Genomic DNA, 20579 nt, shown 5'->3' on the forward strand with positions numbered 1-20579 from the left:
CGAACAAGGAAGATGTTTGGGGCCGTATAATGCTCCAATGCATCCATTACCCTATGTTTATGGTCCTCCACCATAAACACATCATATGCCTTTTGAAGCATGGAACCCCACCCAAGGACACCACGCATATCCCCAATATACCCAACAGAGACCTTTTTTAGGTGGATACCAGGGTCGCCTAAAGAACAAGGGGTTGAGGAAAAGGCCCGTACAATCATCGGATCAACCAGAACCCAAAGAAGCAACTACAAGGATCATAATAAAAAACAAACTGCTGGGTCCAAGCAGCTGGACAGCCCTGTCATAAATCTCCGGGAAAACACTCACAGAGCCACAGGTAAAGGTTCTACAGAAGGGATTAGAGTTTGTACCCACTGCAACCCTGGATCAGTTAAAACTAAATTCCAAAATTAATGAATTCATAAGAAGAATAAACTCAAAGTTTTCTTTGAAGGGAAACCAAGAAATGAGGATGATCGGGGGCATGGGACTAAAACTTAAAGCTACCATCACACCAATATCCACAGGAGTCCCAGTAAACGTACACGCTTTTGAGAAAGCAGTGATAAAAGGAATAGGGGTAAAATATCCCACCCTGATTGAAAACTAATATAATACAGCCATAGAAGAAAGTCTAGCAACAGAGGAGATGAGAAGAGATAAATCAATTGTTTGTAAGCCAGCAGACAAAGGTGGGGCAGTCGTAATCTAATCCACTGAAAAAGATTGGAGCCAATGCCTCCATCTCCTGAATGACGAGAGGATTTATGAATGTTTGAAACTGGATCCGAATGAGAATATTAAGAGATACATTGAGAGCATGACAGAGCAAACACTGTCTAATGATTGGATAACCAAAAAAGAGACTGATTTCCTGAGGAAAAAGACACCTGTCATTCCCTATTTTTATACTATCCTTAAAGGTGTTGTAAATGGGAATTGACAAAAAGCGTTTTTGAATTTGAGGTGTCTCTGTTTTTACAAAAACATGGGTCCCACAGGGGAAACACCTTTGCTCCTAATGTAGCAGGACTATATGTCCACCCTCTTCAGACACATACAATTTTAAGTCCCATTAATCCTTTCCTTCCCAACATAAAAGTATGGTAAAGGTAAATTGATGATATTTTGGTCACATGCGAAGGTTAAGAAGCCATAGCAATCAGCTTTGTGAATTGGCTAAATACCCAGAATGAGTTTTTGAAGTTCACCTCTTCCATGAGTCACACAGAGGTAGTGTTCCTAGACTTACACATCGTGGCAGAAAAGCCAAACTGAAAAACGCAACACATGAAAAACCCATTGCGCGGAACTATCTGTTACTGTATGATAGCTTCAACCGCCGCCACATAAGGGAGAATCTCCATTATGGACAGTTTTTAAGAATAACGCATAACTGTATTGAAGTTCAAGACTACAAGACATAGGCAACGAGCCTGGCCGCCAAATTGAAGGCAAGGAAATATCCGGACAAGGTGGTTCCGAAACTTGTGAAGTGAGCCCAAAATAATAACGGGGATAATCTCTTGGATCATGTTTTTCAGAGAAAGGTAGAAGAGCACCTGATCTGTGTCACAGCATTCAACATCACATCAGATGAGGTCACCAAAATAATCAATAAAACTGAAGGAGTCTGAACAGTGGCACCCTTAACCTACTAAAACCAATGTTCTCACACAAATGAGGAAGAAGCCTCAGGGATTTACTAGTACACACAAGACCTCTGAAGCAGGCGAGTGAGAGCAGACCAACACCAGGGACCCTTCCGAATGTAGTGCGGCACTGCCCATGTGGAAGATGTAATGTCTTTCCTCTAACAAAGACCACCACAATTATAAATCTGGGTAACAACACTCAGTGGAAATTGAGACAATTTATTAATTGAAATACCCCAGGGTGGTGTATATATTCACATGCCCTTGGGATCTCCAATACATAGGCATGACCACAAGTAAACCCAAGACATGGATTGTAGAACACCAGAGCAATCTTAGATGTGAAAGGAATATAACAAAGATGTTGGCACACTTCACTGAAAAGGGACACACAGTGACTGATTATAAATTGTTGGTCCTGGAGCATATACCTGAGACTAAACATTGAGAAAGAAGACTTCTGGAAAGAGAACAGCATTAGGTTTTCAAATTGAACACTCATGTGGTTGACTTGAATAATAATATTCCTTGGAAACAATTTATAACCTAGTCCATAGTTGACCCCCATTTTCTCACAGTGTACTTTTTCCCCATTTTTCTATAAATATTTCATATATGTAAAATAGTTTTATTTCAAACTATGCCCATCATCCAGTGCATTTTAAAAGGTGTAGTTCAATGCCATTTTTGAAACAGTTTTTGATTATTTTGCAGAATTCAAATTAACAATCTGCAAAAAGTGTAACAATGAGGGTAGAACCAGGACAAGGTTCCACAGGTATCCCCCATTTGACTGCATTGGCGGTCTAGTTTACTGATACCCAGTACTTAATTTAGAGAGTTTCGAATGGTCCATCTAAAAACAAATTTTTCAAGTTCTGAATTCATTTGAAACACCATTCGCTGATCGCTATTGTTTTTTTGTTTTAGTTAGCTTGTAACCTTTAGCCACTTTCCACTTGTCCCCCACTAATAATTCTCTTAAAAAATTCTCCCCATAGCAAGACTATGTGAGAGTGGCACCAGGAAATCGTTCCAAGTGTATCTGCCATTTTGACTGGATACGGGTTCTACCTCACCGGTACCCAGCTTCCTAGAAGCTCTGTGGCTAGAGTTTAATGGATCAGTAAATGAGTCATTTTATTAAGATGCAGGCACAGCTGATGGTTACATAGGTGAATGGGCCAGATGGGGACAAAAGTACAACATAGTCGCAATAGTGTTTATTTTAAGGACTGCAAGGGGGAATACTTCATGGCTAATATGCTTTCCTCTTTTATGCATATACAGAGTGTTACTACAGGCTTGCCTCACATCCATTGCCCTATGGAGCACTATTATGTGATTTTATATGTATGTACTAAACAACATGTATGTAGTGTGGTAGGTGTGAGTGAATGATCACGTCCTGCATGTTTGTTAGAAGTGTTCACTCTTTAATTAGAATTTACACCATCCAGACGTTTACTGCCATTATTTGCTTTAGTTTCATGAGCCAATCATGGCACAGTGAGAAGGCCAATGGCTAGATTCAACAATTTGTAATGCTGTAATTTGATCTCCACCTGCAGATGGACACATAAGTATTTTCTCAGTGTCCTAGGGCTTTCCAGGCTAATACACCCCTGTTTTTTGCAGAGTCAACGCAATAGACACCAAGTAAGTGTAAATATTTATTTTGGTATGCAGGTGATTCGTATGCACCTTGCATTTATGTAAAGAGTGATCTCAGGGAGTGAGATTTATGGTTCTGGTGAAGCTACAGGGAAGAGTGGCAGAAACATATAGACTAGGTACAAAGGTGCACATGCATCAAAATAGGCAATTGCGATTCTATTATTGCGATTTTTAAGGAATCGCAATTATGGAATCGCAATTGCCTATGCATGTAGGAATCGCAAACAAATGTGCGATTCTTACACATTCCGTAATTGCGAGTCGCAAATTGCAAATCGCAATTAAGGAATGGCTTCCTATTCATTTCTATGGGCATAGAGGCCCATAGGAATGATTGGGAATTGCATGCACAATTTGCAAGTACCCAATAGGTACTCGCAAATTGCGCATGCAATTTAAAGGGTGCAAGGCTGCCAAAAGGACACCCTGTTGCACCCCTGAAATTTCCATTTTACCACATTTTGCGCACACACATGCCCCAGAAGCATGTGTGTGTGTAATATGGGACTTTGACAAATGCACAACATTTGGGGAGTTTATGCATTGCATTTAAAGAATCGCAATTTGTGATTCCTTAAATGCAATTGCAATTTAAGTAATCGCAAATTTAGCGATTGCTTAAATTGCGATTTTTGCATTTGGGATGCTGCATCCCAAATGCAAAAATACTGGTTGTAAAGGGGCAGATTCTGCGAATCTGCCTGTTTGTGACCGGTTTTTTCGTTGATGCATGTGGCCCAAAGAGAGCAGTTAGGGCCAATGAACCCCTCGCAGCTTATCAATTTCTTGCCCTGATTTTAACCATACCAACTGGGGTATTTATTAAAGTAATAGCAGCCACCAGCCAAGTATTTTTAACTCAGAAGAAATCCCTCCATCTCTTATTTTCTGAAAACATTGGTCTGATACCATTCAGTGGTCCTGTGTAATTCATAGGTAGCAGCATGCCCTGTTCCACAGCTGAACAGGAAGTTACCCAATGATGGAGTATGCCAGCAAGGGGTAACCCGGGCGGTTGAGGGTCTTCTTACAAAAAGTGTTAGCCTTGGGGGTGGAGCTTGTCTGACTCGAAGATGTCAGCTAGTTAGAGAAGATCCCATGGCCGCTGCCATCTGACAAAATCCTGGTGCCCCTTAAGCACAGATGATCCTGAAACCACTGAGAATGCATCAGAAAGTGAGTGAGCAACAGGCGCTCCCAAAAAATTGCAGTTAAACTGATGTCCGGCACCGGTGGGCATGTTCGGGGCCTACTACCTGTGAAGTGTGCGCTGAGTAGCTGTCGCATATTGAGGCAGTCGCCGGTCCAGACGGGAAAGCGCAGCGGAGAGACCCCAGAGCCCGGCCATCATCTGGGCAGCACAGCAGAGTGCGTCTGTGAACAGTGAATGAGGCGAATGGGGAGCACATCAGAGGCTGTCTGGCCCTCAATCTGGTGCTCCCCATGAGCCCGAATGCTGAAGGTAGATGTGCAGCCAGGATGGTAGTGAGTGGCGCCTGTAGTGCATGACTGTTGCTATGGAGCCTGGTGTGTGTCTGTCAGAGCGCCTGCGCAGCGGCTGCTTCTGCTAGTGTTGCGGAGATGTGACCTTGAACAGCGATGCTGTCCGGAGGTAGGGAATGAATGGCTGCGGCTCCTGCTGGCGGCTCAGACCCTCAGACGGCACATGAAGTCGGTGTGCCAGGAAAAAGGATTGTGGCATTGTGATGCATGCTGGAGGCCCCCTGGGGGCTGCTCCACTGACTAGTCTGGACTTTGCTGCATGTGGAGCTGAATGAACATGCTTAGGGCAATGATCTGAGCTGGAAACACACAGGAGGAAAAACAGAGAGCTAAACCTGATCAGTGGCATCCGGCCTATTTCATGAGAGATTGTGCGTAGACTGCAACCTTGTTGCTACTAGATGCTTCACTGAAAGGTCAGACACAGCTGAGTGAGCTTGTTCTTTGGTGCCATCTTGCTATGCTGGTGGATGCATTGTACTGGAGGACCAACATGAACGAGCTGGCCTTTGGAGTGATAAAGTGCCTAGCCATGTGCATCGGTGTGCCGATCGTGGCAGATACATATCACAGGCTGACATAGAGTGGTGGACAGGTGGCACGCTCACAAATCTACAGGATCGGCAAACATGATAAGTCACAATAAAAGTTGCAGTTCGAACAGTGCAGAACACCCAGGTCTTGTGATGATGATACTTCAGAACAAGGTGCAGCATTGGACTACATTGAGCTACTGGCTGAGGCAGACCTGAAACACTTACTGTGGACAATGCAGCAAAGTCTGTCAAAAATTGACTGAAAAATAGACACCCTCACCTTTCGCATGGACAGGATTTCAGAACATTTGGATAAACATAATGAGAGACTTGAAACAGTCGAAAAGGGGTTCTCAGATGCAGAGGATGCACTGCAAACCGAATCCATCACACATAAATCGATGGATAAGTTCCTACGGTTGCGCCAGGCTGATACTGAGGATTTAGAAGCTAGATCAAGAAGAAACAACATTAGAATGCTAGGCATTGTGGAGTCAACCAATATAAATAATATGGAGCAGTATGTAGAGTGGGTGTTGACTGAGTTGCTGGGCAGAGGCACTTGTTCCGACATATTCGTTGTGGAGCGGCCCCATCACTCACTGGTGCCTCGACCAGTGCCGGGGGCAGCCCAAGACTAATCATTGCTAGACTGCTGAATTACAGAGATCGTGAAGCAGCCTTGTGGAAGTCTCAGGAGCTGGGGATGCTGCGTCTAGAGGGATTGGAGATATCCTGTTTCCCGATTTCACCAACAGATACAGGAGGTGTAACGCCTATTCGTCTTGGCTAAGAAAAGGTTACGTGAATTTAATATGGACTACAGCATGCTGTACCTTGTTAAACTGAAAATAACATTTGAGGGCAATGCACACTATTTCTCAAACCGCAAGCTAGTAATGCAGTTTATCAAGCAATAGGAGCCTGCTAGCGGTCGCCGAAGCTCCCGGGGGTGGAGGGGTCCTTGGCTGATGGAGGAGTCACACAAGAACCCGAGGAACAATGACCAACACAAGCAGACCCCCAAAGCAAGAACTAGTTAGGAGACTATGCCTGTGGCATTCTATGGGGTATACTGATGAAGCAGGAAATCTAGGACTGCATAACAAGAAAGCTGTCAGGAGTGTTTTTCTCTTCTACACTCCAATTGTTGATGCCATGGACATGCTGTCCCAGATGGGTCGTCGAGGGCTGGCTGTTGGTAAGACTGTTCTGATAATTCCTGACAAGAGCAATCCATTTGCATAGCAGCAAAACTAGAAAGGCATATTTGACTCTGTGCACAAATCTGGAGATACAATGCCCTGAATGGCACATGCAGATCCATTTATGGCAAAGGGGCTTTACAGTGGACACTGATATTTGGGGTAAGTAAGTAACTTTATTGTTTAGGTTAATTAAAACCATTACAAAAAATGCATTAAAACAAGTCTCCACAAGAGAAGTAAAAAGAGAAAATGTAAAAGCAAGAGTTTTAGTTAAAAAATAACAGTGCTAAAACCAGTCAAAAATGAGGGGTGCATATTGTTCATAGCAGCTGGTCACAGCCCGAGGTTTCCTCTGAGCCAACTACCTGGCATGTTTGTTTCCGTTCTGCTAATTTGAGGAATTTCACCAGCTTCCCATTTAGCGGCGGAAAACCAGGATCGAAACAAGCAAGGACTGCTTGTCTGCGTGAGCGGATACTTAGTTTGTTAAAGGCTGTTTTTAACAAAGCTGCTCTCTCCTCGTTCAGCCTTGAGCAAGTGCATAGTAGATGTTCTAAATCTTCAACCCCTGTTCCGCACAGCAGGCATCTAGTCCCATAGTTCGTTCTCAGCCACGGTGGTAAGTGTGGAATGACAGGTAGGATCCCTAGCCTATGTTTTAAAAAGGCTTCTTTTAATTTCCAGCCATATCCCAGACCAAAATATGCTTGAGCCCCGATGTTTTGTATGTGCACAGAGTCATCCAGGCATGACGCCTGTGAGAAAAGGTGGCTTTGTCCTCCACATGCGAGTGTCTCTTTAAGCTCTTGTTCACTGCGTGCTTAAATTGCGCATGCGATAGAGGAATATCCCATAGCTCTTTCAGACCTGTGATGCTCAGGGACTCCTCTAAGTATTTTTTTGCCGGTGTTCTAGAGGAGCTAATCAGGTATTGCCAGAGCTGTTGATTCAAGGTGTTTTCTGGTGAATTCTTTATTTTGTGCCAGCACTTTATGTATAACCCTCTTCGTGCAAGCGTTTGGCCCGTCAGACCAAATTCTAAACGAATCTGAGCTTGTGAGGTGTAGGATGGCAGATTAAAGAGAAGTCTGTAGGCCTTTGATATGGTTGTATCTAGAAGTTTTGCGTCAGTACCTCTTAGGGCCTCGCTGCCATACGTGATTGATGACTCTATTTTAGTTTTGGCCACTCGAAGCAGTGGCAGTAGAGTCTCACCGCTCAAGTTGGACTTTAGCTGTTTCAGTGTCATGGTTATTAACATCCCTTTCCTCTTAATGGCCTCTAATTGGTTTAGATAGCGGCCGCCTTTGTCGACTATGATCCCAAGGTATTTATATTCCGAGCAGTTGGGAATTACTTTTGTGCCAAGGGACCAAGTGTGCAACGTTTTGTTCCTAGTTATGGACAAAACTTTGGTCTTATTGATGTTAACTTCTAATAGGTTGTCGTCGGCGTATCCATGGAGCGTGGTAATCAGATATTGAAGACCCACTTTCGTGTGGCTGACCAGGACCATGTCGTCAGCATAAGATATGCTAGGCAGCGCTTTGCCCCCTAACCGGCTGGCATGGGAATTGCAAGCCTCTAGTGCGGATGGCAGGTCAGCTGTGAATAAATTGAAAAGGGTAGGAGCTAGCACACACCCCTGCTTTAGGCCTTTTGTAGTTGGAATACGCCTAGAGAGGTGCGAGCCATTCCCGAGCTTTACCTGGACCCATGTGTTCGTGTGCAATTCAATCAGGAGACTTAGTAAAGACGAGGGGATCCCCCAAGAGGCCAGTTTTTGCCAGAGGATTCCTCTGTTGACATTGTCAAAGGTCGCCTTAAAGTCCACAAAGCAGAGGTGGAGAGCCTGTTTGGTCGTTCTTGCCTTGTCGATGAGTAATGAAATGGCCACCAAGTTTGTTGTTGTTCCGGTGTCTCTGCAGAATCCCGTTTGGCTAGATGGTATTAAACTATGAGTTGTTGCCCATTCTCGCAGCTGGGTCAGTAAGAGGCCCGCAAAGTATTTAGCCTCAATGTCTAGGAGTGCGATCTGGCGGTAGTTTTTTGGGAGTGTTCTATCCCCCGCCTTATAGATCGGAGAAATGATTGAACCCCTCCATGAGGCAGGAAGGCGCCCCGTGTTATTGACAGACATATAGAGGGGGATCAACGTATCAGCCCAGTATTCCGGTTCGAGTTTGAAGAGGGCCAGAGGAATTCCATTAGGTCCGGCTGCGCCGTCTTTCCTACCTTTGGAAATTAATTTCCTAATTAGAACCGCAGTAGGTTCAAATTTGGCATCTTCACGTGGTGAGACTGTTTGAAGTGGTCGGCCCTCCAGTAGAACCTGGGGCTCATTTGTTTTTGCGACCTGTTGATTGAAGTGTTCGTCCAGAAAGGATTCCCAAGACGATTTGGTTGTATAAGATGTTATGCCATTACTTTTCGGATTTAACATTTTATTTATAATGGTCCAAAAGTGGGCGCTGTTGTTGAACTTAGAAGCATAGTGGAGTTTTGCCCAGAAGTCTTCATCATTGGTTCTTTTGATTACCCATTTCAGCTTTTTGAGATCAGCACAATGCTTGTGAAGCTGCACTAGAAGTATTCCATCTCCCGGGCTTTTCTTCAACAGTCTTAAAGATTTGTTAATCACTTTTTTGTGGGTTTTCATGGCCAGTTTCTGGGTGCCTGAGATCTTCCTTGTGACACCAGATGTAAATAGTGGAATGTGCCGTACGGTTGTTGAATAATTGTTTGCAAACTCAGTCGTGAATTTTTCCCAACCTGCTACTGTATTGCCTGAAGGGTAGTTTGAATAGTTTAATTGGCTTTTTGCAGCTTGAAGTACCTCCACAGTATTTGCTACCGAACTTTTAATTTGTTTGAGATTTATGGTGTAGCTGTCCTACGGTCCTATTGCATTTGAAAATATGGCCTCAGGAAGGGCTCCTAGAATGACTTCTTGAGGGCGATGGTCACTGTCACCCTTGTCCCCTAAGTTGAAGCCCAATACATAATGGAACAGTGAGAGGGAGACTAAAGTGTATCAATTGTAGAAATTGTCTTGCCTGAGGTGAATGAGGCCACAGATGGTGAGTCGTCAGGAAATCTTCCATTTAGAGCACTTAGGCCCATATGTTCCAGATCTTCCAGTAACGACTTTGCAAGCTTGGATGCTTTGCATTGACTGCTAAATGATTGAGTTGGTATATTCCAGTGGTATGACTGGGCCTGAATGTCACTGTTTGCGGAAGACCCTAAGATGCATTGGTTAAAGTCTCCAGACAGGATTAGATTTGTTGATGTTCGAGTAGTGATAGCGTGATGTAAGTGGTCCATTAGAAGTTTCCCCTCATGTCTCTTATTTTTTGGGTTAGTGTACGTGTTGGTCAGCTGGATCTCTTTCTTTTTGCCCCCAAAGTTAAGTGATAACTCTACTGTGTTTGTGGCCGAGGAATCGGTGGTTAGAGCCCGTGCATTACCAATAGTTGATATTTTAAGGTAGGTTGCTAGGCCTCCTGACAACCGACCAAACTTGCTTTTCCTTGTTGCTGCGGAATGGTAGCAGGTGTAACCCTCTAGATGAGCCGGCTCTTCCAGCCATGTTTCCTGGAGGAGGATGATGTCAAATGATTTCACGTATTGTAGGAAATCAGTGTTCGCTACTTTGTTGTTAAGCCCGTTTATATTCCACGAGCATAGTTCCAGGTGCAGTGCGTCTGTGCGCATATCCGGCTCTGTTGGATATCCTTATCATTGGGGATTCATTGTTGTATTACTTATTCTGAAGAGCCGATGTTCAATCATGCTGTACGTGTTGGCGGACCTTGAAGTGTTCTCCGCAGGTGTCACCTGGGCTGCTGTAGGAGAGCGACCCAATGCGCCCCTCAGCACAGACCTTGTCATTGAAGTTGTGTTGGGTGGTCGCTGCTTGGGCCTCTCGAGCAAGGGCAATGGGTATCCTGTATTATAATGGACGGCTGTGTTAATCCCCCATGTTTTAAGGAGACCTTGCTCTTTGAAGATTTTATTAGCGATTTCAGGCGAAATCCATATAGCTTTTGTCGCCTCGTTTCCATCCAACCTATCAGTTCTTAGGAATTCTATAGAAAGCAGGTCCGCTGAAGATAAGTCATTTAGCGCTGGTATGGTCCTGAGTAGTTATAGTAGATTCCCTCTGTTTAGGATGTCAAATGGGCCCTTTGATTGGTACTCAGGAGTGAAAAGGATGGTAGTAGAGAACTTGTTTGGAAAATGCGACAGTGCGGTCAACTGGTTGTTAAGGACTTGAGTTCTTAGATTGTTATAGTCAAACTGAGGCAAAGTTCCAATGGAACTGTCTCCAGAGGGGAAAGTTATTGAAACGGGCACAGAAGGAGCTGCGGTGATGCTTGCTGTGGTGGAAGAGAGTTTAGTGTGGGGGCACTGGAGCCGTGATATTTGGGGACTACAGGGACTTAATGGGGCACCCATAGTGTTCTATGAGACAACTTGGTGGTGGGGAAGGTTGTGGAGCTGGAGAGCTGGTAACATCTGCCCTCATGTGTGTTCCACCCAAAGTAATGCTTAGTTGAATGTTTTTGTTGGGACTGATTAAGGGTGGGTGGGTGGGAGATACACATGGAAGCTGGGGGGTACACATAGCGTGGGAGGGAATTCTATTGTTTAAATTTTTGCTTTGTTCTAAATGGGGGAAACGTGATGGGATTTGAGACCAGGTGTTGCACATTCACACAACTTACCATGGACCATTACAGATGTAGACCAAGGGGCGATGGTCAGAGTTGATGGCCGGACATTGACTCAACTGACCTGCAGTGTCAGGGGCCTCAACAACAACAGAAAGGTTAGGAAAGTCATCGCTTACCTCAAGAGACATAAAATAGACATCACAATCCTGCAGGAAACACATCTTAAACTGGAAAATAATGTTCTGACACAGCACAAAATGTAGGGCCAGTGTTATGTCGCAGGCTTTACGTCACATGCCAAGGGAGTCCTGATTTGGGTGGACCAGCACTCTGGGGTGAGGTTAACAGGGCCCGGGAGGCAGATTCATAATAGCCTAGTGTTATAAGGTTGATCTGGCCTTTTTGCAGATAGGTGTGTATGGTTATAATTATGATGACCCCCAGTTCTATCACTCTTTGTGGACATGGCTGTATCAATGGACAGGGCTACTGCAGATTTGGGGAGGTGACTTTAATTGTATCCTAAACCCTGATACATAGTGCTCCAAAGGTCCCCCCAGGTGTACATCAGTGACGGCACATGCTATCCTATACTTAATGCGGTGGGAGAGTCTAATAGACATATAGAGACATTGATCCCCCACCAATGTGGGATACACACACTACTCCTCTGTATATGACACTCACACTCACATAGATTACTGGCTGATCTCCAACGGACTAGAATCTCGGGTTAGAGGCTGTGCACCTCTCTCTAGAACTTATTCTGACCATTCCCCACTGCAGCTGACAGAGCGTCGGGCATTCACAGTCTCGACTTTTACTTGGTTTTCCTCACCGTTCTCTCTGCTAGTTTCTTTCTTCAGAGCTGTGCTAACACAAGCTATTGAGGAATATTTTCAGTTACCACCTCCGCAACAGTAAGGGAGGCCTTTAAATCCTATGTCAGGGGATCACGATCTCCAAACATGCAAGAGTCCTTCGCTCCATAAGGGCCAGGCTGGATACCCTCGAGAAGGAGACAACCAATGTGGAAGGTGCATTGCAGAGAACAGGGGAGTCACATAGATCTTCAGGAGACAGCCAACGCCAAGATTAAACATATGGGTAAATATGTGACTGCATGCTCCTACGGAGAACGGGATCATCTGGGGGCAACATTGGCGGGTATGCTGAGGCCCGCGAGGACATCAGACATGATCACTGACATTTTAGATCATGAAAGGCAGACCTTATATGACACATAGGACATGGTAAATCAGTTTATTACTTAGTACGCAACATGTTGTCGCTCACAAATCCCAAACTGATAATGAAGCGTTGACTGATTATCTGGCCCACATTAAAATGCCTTGATTGACTCCTGAACATAGGGAACATTTGATGGCGCCCTTGCAACTTGTTGAAATTAGAGCTGCACTGCGGAGTATGCTATCTAGGAAAGCACGAGGATCTGTTGGCTTGACGGTGACATTTTACAAGGCCTTTCCAGATTTATTAGTACCGTACCAAAAAATGTTATGTGGGGAGATGGCACAAACAGGAACTATGTGCCCCACAATGGGAGAGGGGTTGATAGTGACATTACTAAAACCAGGGAAGCAGCCCACCCTCTGCTCATCATACAGGCTGATGTATTTGCTGATTGCAGACATCAAAATATAAGCAAAAATATTAGCCTGGCACTCTTATTGCCAGGGGTTTTGTGCCTGGAGCATGCAAGGTTTTCCCTCAGCTGAAGTCTGACTCACAATTTAAGAACACTCTACGGAACGATACAGTGTGTAGACCCGGAACTAAAAGAGGCGGCAGTGTTCATAGATGCTGAGAAGACATTTGATTCAGTAGAGTTGGGGTTTATGTTCACAGTGCTCCATAGAATAGGTGCTGGTGAAATTTTCATTCATCTTGTCTCAATACTATACACAGACCCAGGGGCCTGTATGCAGGTGGGAAATGTTGTATCCAATGTCTTTAACATCTCAAGGGAAAACAGACAGGGGTGCCCACTATCACTGTTATTATATGCTTTGGTGGCAGAGCTACTGGTTTGCGTACTCCGTGAGCATCACAGCCAAAGGGGCCTAAGATTCCCTGGTTATAATCTTATTATATCAGCATATGCAGATGACACTTTGTTGTACATCCGTAACTACAATGTCAATCTCTCCCCCATACTTAGTGAGTTCGTGAGATTTGGGGACACTTGGTCCTCCCGATCAACTGGGATAAGTCAATTATTTTTCCACTCACCCCCTGCTACGACCCGCCCTGCTTTGAAGTACCCTCCACAGTGGACTACTGACTCAGTATGTTATTTGGGTATCTGTATTCACAGAGACCCCCTCAGTGGTGTTATTTAAAAATTACGGGGTGGCAATACAAAGCCCACAGAGGATGTGGACAGATGGATGAGATTTCCACTGCCTCTGGTGGGGTGGATAGCATTGATTAAAATGGTCAACCTACCCAGATTCTTATTTATGTTACAGACAGAACATACTGCTACTGCACACTATATTTCAACGATTACGCACACTTTTGACCAGACTGGCTTGTGCGGGGAAGCAGCTTAGAGTGAGGTGTGATTCACTCACCCGACCTTATGCCTTGGACGGCCTTAACACTCATGACCTGGAGATGTATTACAGAGCACACCATTGGATTCATGGCTCACAAACTATGCCTCATGTATACCTAGAGAGGGATGCAGCAGATCTGATCACTCTTCCACAAATGCTCTTTCGCACCTCATAGAGACACCATTGGATCTTTGACTCATGGCTGTTACTAAGCAGATGTGGCATGCGTTGTTAGATGGGCAAGCTGGGGCTCTCTTATATTCTCTAGATATCCTCCTGTGGTGATGGCTGTGGTTCCCGATGGGACAGGAGGGAGGGGCATGGCAAGCACTCCGGTCCCTAGGGATATGCACTATGGGTGACTCCTTTACTGAAGGGACTGAGTGCAATTGGTAACATATCCCGGAGAGAGTTTCACATACTTTGGCAATGGCTAGATATCATTTTCACTGGGCCATACTCACGTTGCAAGACTTATAAGGAGAAGAGATGCTGGGAGCACAGTCTATGGATGCACTCACAACCCTAATACAGACCAAAATACCATCCATACAAATAACAAAGTTTTACACTAACACACAAGAAGCACGCAAGCCAGAGAAATTGAAGGCCAGGTTAGATTGGCAGTGGGACATGGGGGCCCTCTCAGTGATAAGGAGTGGCAATATTGTTGGACCAAGACAAAAACGAAATGAAATCTATGAATGGGCGGCATAGACTAATACATTTCAAACCTCTTTAGAGGACTTATTACACACAGGAGAGTTAATACCGGTATGGGTTACGGGATGATTCTAATTGCCGGAGGTTTAGTGAAGAAGACCCCAGGTTTATGCACACTGCGTGGCTATCCCCCGGGGTATATGAGTACTGGGGTAAGGTATTTCGGGAATTGGGGTCCAAAACAGGCACATAATTAGAACCAGACCCAAAGATGGCACTAGGTTATGATTCAGAAGTAGCGATATCTACCCGGCCATTGATCTCCATCGGACAAGCGGCAAGTGGCAATGAGATGGGCACAAGAACTGATTCCGACAATAGAAGATTGGCAAATAGATATGTTTTACTGTAATACCCAATCTGTCACATACAATGTTCCACTCCTGCGACAAAACCGACCTCAAAACTACGTTAGAGCATATCAATCATACTTAATCATCATAGAGACAGATGTGGAGAATGGTGATTCAGACCATGATAAATGAGGATTGAGTTACACAGAATTGAGAGGGTTGAGAAAGGTGGTAGGTACTTTATATACTGATTAAAGGATAAATTAAGTGATAATTAGTATAACAAAATGGGGTGCTCCAAGGGTAAATGTACTATTGCACCGCAATGCTACTGACCTTACTGAATTACATGTAAAACTCAACTGGTCATGGTGCACCAGGCAGGAGTCTACTACTTCACTTCACATGCAGTGTGTTGATTCATGTACTGAACACTAATCTGTAACATCTTGTCCTGATGTCCGCTGTTCCCACTGGTTCAATAAAAACAATACTATATTATTTTTTTAAGTGTTTCCCTATTTTGTAAGGTGGTCTGATCAGTCCGCTTAGCATGGTAAGGCTCTCTATTTTGAGGACAGTTTACATTTGAGGAGGATGAGCCCTGCTCTTCAGTTCCTATGATGAGCATTATGACTTTAAAATGGTCTTCAAATCACCATGATTGATGAGATTAAGGGCCTCACATTTAGTTGCGGGTGGCCATCAGAACAAACATGTCAGTGGAAGCCGTAGTTTCCGCTCCCCTTGGGGAAACCCTCCTGCCTGGCAGGGTTCCCTATGCCTTCAAAGCATTTGCCATGTCAGTGACTACACTGGAGGCATGACAGAATGCTTACTGGGGACCATTTTTTTGCCCACTTGGCAACCATTGTTGATTTACAAAGCAACCTTCCAAATGGCCACACTTGTGAATGGCACACCTCATTGACAAAACGAATGATAGTCTCTCCCTCCAAATATGGCAGGATGAAAATTACTCTCGCCAGCAGTGGCCATCAGGGAAGGGTTGATGGACTGTCAGGTCATGGGTTTCTGATGAGTGAGGCAGCTGAGGCTCTGCCATTGAAAATCCTGTAGTTCTCACATTGCACATGTAATTTACTCTTTCACTATTGAGTATTTTTGCCAATTCACCACATCCTAGTATAAAGTTAGTCATCAGTGTAGAAATTCATGTTTTCACCCCCAAAATCACAGGGGGGAGCCACATTTTCAAGTCAAAATTACGACTGCCAAAAAGAAACAGTAGTAATTCCAGCAACACTCATAGCCAACCATTAATTCATATGATGTGTGTGGGTAAGTGCTAGTTTTGTGGTAGGTGAGTTGAAAAATGACTAGAAGTTACCTAAAATGAGTGGATTTATTGAGAGGGATACCTCTGTCATGTTACAAAACCGAAAGGTTAAATGCTGCTCAAGGGTAATTATGGCCCTCAGTAGCTAAAGGATATTCTGCATATATGAAAGTGAGATGCATTAGGTTGACATGTTTTGTGCTCTTAGTGGTCTCAGGAGGAGAGGTGGGGGTGACTGGGCCGTCCTCTGCCGTCATACACCTGCACCTTCCCAAATGACCTATTGGCGGAGCTAGGCCCACTTACCTCTCCTTGGGTTCTGCCTTCTTCTATGATGGAATGCACTAGTGTGACGTTTGCTGTCTGCTATGCTACAGCTCCCTACTTGGAGGTAGAGATACCTAGTATCCAACAGAGTGCCCTATATTGATTCCCAGCTACTGATCAGCTTTTGCAATGTGCTCTTCTACAGAGGAGAAAGACCATCATATCATCGGGGTCAGCTGCTCATGCTGCTGCACTCCCAAGGCAAGCAGGCAGATTCCTCTCTGGTGTGGGTGCCTGGACATCCTGAGATCTCATTGTGATGGGAAAGGACAGGCCCACCCTCTCTACTATGTCGCAGATCTGCAAGGACCAATATATTACTGGACCCACCAATCAATTTGTAGAGCGCGCTATTTACCCATGAGGGCCTCAAGGCGCTGAGGTGGGGGGAGGGGGGGTTGGAAGCTTCGCTACTGTTCGAAGAGCCAGGTCTTGAGGAGTCTTCTGAAGGCGAGTAGGTCTTCGGTCTGCCGTAGGTGGGTAGGAAAGGTGTTCCAGGCCTTGGTGGCGAGGTAGGAGAAGGATCTGCTGCCTGAGGTTGTTCGTTGGATGCGGGGGACGGCGGCGAGGGCAAGGCTGGCGGAGCGGAGCTGGCAGCGAGGGGTGTGGAAGCTGAGTCTGCTGTTCAGGTAGGCTGGTCCGGCGTTGTGGAGTGCTTTGTGTGCGTGGGTGAGGAGTTTGAAGGTGATCCTCTTGTCAACGGGGAGCCAGTGTAGGTTTCTCAGGTGGGGGGTGATGTGACTGCAGCGGGGGACGTTGATGATCAGTCGGGTGGAGGCATTTTGGATGTGCTGTAGTCGTCGTAGGTGTTTGGCTGGGATTACGGCGTAGAGTGCGTTGCCATAGTCCAGCCTACTGCTGACGAGGGCCTGTGTCACTGTTCTTCTTGTTTCGGTCGGGATCCACTTGTAGATCCTGCGGAGCATGCGGAGGGTGTTGTAGCAGGAGGAGGAGACAGCGTTGACCTGTTTGGACATGGAGAGGGAGGAGTCGAGGATGAATCCAAGATTGCGTGCATGGTCGGTGGGTGTCGGTGCTGTCCCCAGAGTGGTTGGCCAGCAGGAATCGTCCCAGGCTGAGGGGTTGGGTCCGAGGATGAGGAACTCCGTCTTGTCCGAGTTCAGTTTCAGACGGCTGCTCCTCATCCAGTCGGCGATGGCCTTCATTCCGTCGTGGATGTTGGCTTTGGCGGTGCGTGGGTCCTTGGTGAGGGAGAGGATTAGCTGAGTGTCATCAGCATAGGAGATGATGTTGAGGTTGTGGTGGCGGGCCACTTGTGCGAGGGGGGCCATGTAGATGTTGAACAGCGTCGGGCTGAGGGATGAGCCCTGGGGGACACCGCCGATGATGTCAGTGGCTTTGGAGCGGAAAGGTGGGAGGCGGACGCTCTGGAATCTGTCGGAGAGGAAGGATGTGGTCCAGTCGAGGGCCTTCTCTTGGATACCGGCTTCTTGGAGGCGTGTTCTTAGAGTGCGATGGCAGACCGTGTCAAAGGCGGCCAAGAGGTCCAGGAGGATGAGGGCAGATGTTTCGCCATTGTCTTGGCACCTGATGTCGTCTGTGGTGGTGATGAGGGCTGTCTCGGTGCTGTGGTTTTGTCTGAAACCGGATTGGGACGGGTCCAGGATGTTGTTGTCTTCGAGGTGGCGGATCAGTTGCATGTTGACGATTTTCTCGATGACCTTCGCCAGGAACGGGAGCAGGGAGAGGGGCCGGAAGTTCTTGAGGTCCTTGGTGTCCGTCTTGGGCTTTTTGAGGAGGGCGTTGATTTCGGCGTGCTTCCAGCTTTCCGGGAATGTCGCTGTTTCAAAGGAGATGTTGATGATCTTCCGTAGTTGGGGTGCGATGGCTGCGTCTGCCTTGTTTAATATGTGGTGTGGGCACGGGTCTGTCGGTGATCCTGAGTGGATGGAGTTCCTGACCTTGCGTGTCTCGATGTCGCTGACGTTGGACCAGGAGATCAGGCGGTTGGTGCTGTTGGTGTTCCAGAGAGGGGTGGAGTCTGGCGTGGTCGGGTCGGTTGTGGTGTTGAAGCTTTCGTGGATGTTGGCGATCTTGCAGTGGAAGAAGATCGCCAGTGAGTCGCACAGTTCCTGTGAGGGCGGGATGTCGTTGGTGTTGGCGCTGGGGTTGGAGAGTTCTTTTACAATGCGGAAGAGCTCTTTGCTGTCGTGTGAGTTGTTGTCCAGGCGGTCTTTGAAGGAGGATAACTTGGCTGATCTGATGAGGTGGTGGTGTCTGCGGGTGGCGTCCTTGAGGGCTGCGTGGTTGTCCGGTGTGCGTTCGTGGAGCCATTTCTTCCCAAGTTTCCGGCGTGCAGGCTTGGAGGACAGGAGCTCGTCGGTGAACCAGGTGGCTCTCTTGCTGGTGTGGTTGTTGGAGGGTTTCTTCAGTGGGGCGAGGGTGTTGGCACAGTCGTTGATCCACTGTCTGAGGTTGTGGGCTGTGGCATCTGGGTTGGTGGGGTGGGTGAGTGGGTTCTTGGAGAGGGTGGTGATGAGCTGATTTTCGGTGACTTTGCTCCAGCAGTGGCGAGACAGCTGTTGGGTGCAATGGTGCGTGGTTGGTTTTTTGAAGGTGAAGTGAATGCAGCGGTGGTCGGTTCAGTGGGGTTCGGTTGCGTGGTCGAAGGTGACGTGAGTGCTTGTGGAGAAGATGGCGTCCAGCGTGTGGCCGGCGGCGTGGGTGGACGCGGTGATGAGTTGTCTGAGGCCGAGGTTGGCGAGGTTGTCGCTCAGCGTGGAGGAGTTGGGGTCGTTGTTGTTCTCGAGGTGAAAGTTCAGGTCCCCGAGGAGGATGTAGTCCGTGGAGGAGAGTACGTGGGTGCTGGCGAGGTCGGCGATGGAGTCGCTGAAGCGGGCCCGGGGTCCGGGTGGTCTGTAGATGAGAGTTCCTCTGAGGGTGGTGTTGGGGTCGGTGTGGATCCAGAAGTGCAGGTGTTCGGCGGTGTTGAGGGAGTCGTCTGTGTGGGTGGTGACATTGAGGGTGGACTTGTGGACGATGGCTATTCCTCCTCCGATGCCGTTGGTGCGGTCCCTGCGGGTGATCTTGTATCCGTCTGGGATGGCTACGGCGATGTCTGGTGCAGAGAATTCGTTCCCCCACGTCTCAGTCAGGAAGGCTACGTCCGGGCCTGTGGTGTCGAGCAGGTCCCAGAGCTCGATGGCGTGTTTGCGTGCGGAGCGGGTGTTGAGGAGTATGCAGCGGAGGTGGTTGGGTCTGGTTCTTGGTGGTTTGATGGTTCTGTTGCAGGTGAATCTGCAGCTGCGGCAGGAGAAGGGTCCGTGGGTGTGTTTCGAGGTGGCCTGGTTGCAGCGTTGGTCTCGGCCGGTGTTGAGAGCATGGAGGGAGTCGGCGTCGTAGCTGAGTCTGGGTCGGGTGCGGTGGGGGGTGCGGGGGCCAGGGGTTCTGGTGCTGGGTGCAGACAGGTGCAGACGGGCCTGCCTTAGGTGCGCCAGCGGCACCCCCGCAGCAGTTCCATATGAGGGGATGTGGGAGGCGGGAGCGGGGCGGCGAATGGGATTGCAAGTGGTCGGGGCCACAGGGACACAGCGGCGGGAAAAATGGGTGGGGGCCACGGGAGAACTGGGCACAGGAAGGAAAAACAAGTTTAGGCAAGGAAACAAGTACAGGCACAGAGGAATAAAAACAAGTCTGGGCAAGAGAGCAAGTTAGGCACAGGGGAATAAAAACAAGTCTGGGCAAAAAAGCAAGTACAGGCACAGGGGAATAAAAACAAGTCTGGGCACGAAAGCAAGTACAGGCACAGGGGAATAAAAACAAGTCTGGGCAGGAAACCAAGTACAGGCACAGGGGAATAAAACAAGTCTGGGCAAGAAAGCAAGTACAGGCACAGGGGAATAAAAACAAGTCCGGGCAAGAAAGCAAGTTAGGCACAGGGGAAAAATACAAGATTAGGCAAAAACAATGCATGCAGAGCCGTGCAGCAGCGAGGGGAGCGACCTGCCTGCGAGCAGGGTCAGAGGTTGCACCAACAGGCCAGCAGGCCCTCCTGAAGGAGATAAATCGGTCTCCCTGTCCAGCGACTTCACCGCCATCCTTTAAGCTATCCAGACATCACAGGCTGCAGTAAAGA

Source organism: Lissotriton helveticus, chromosome 2_1 (assembly GCF_964261635.1).
Source record: "Lissotriton helveticus chromosome 2_1, aLisHel1.1, whole genome shotgun sequence".
In the NCBI taxonomy this organism is placed as follows: domain Eukaryota; kingdom Metazoa; phylum Chordata; class Amphibia; order Caudata; family Salamandridae; genus Lissotriton; species Lissotriton helveticus.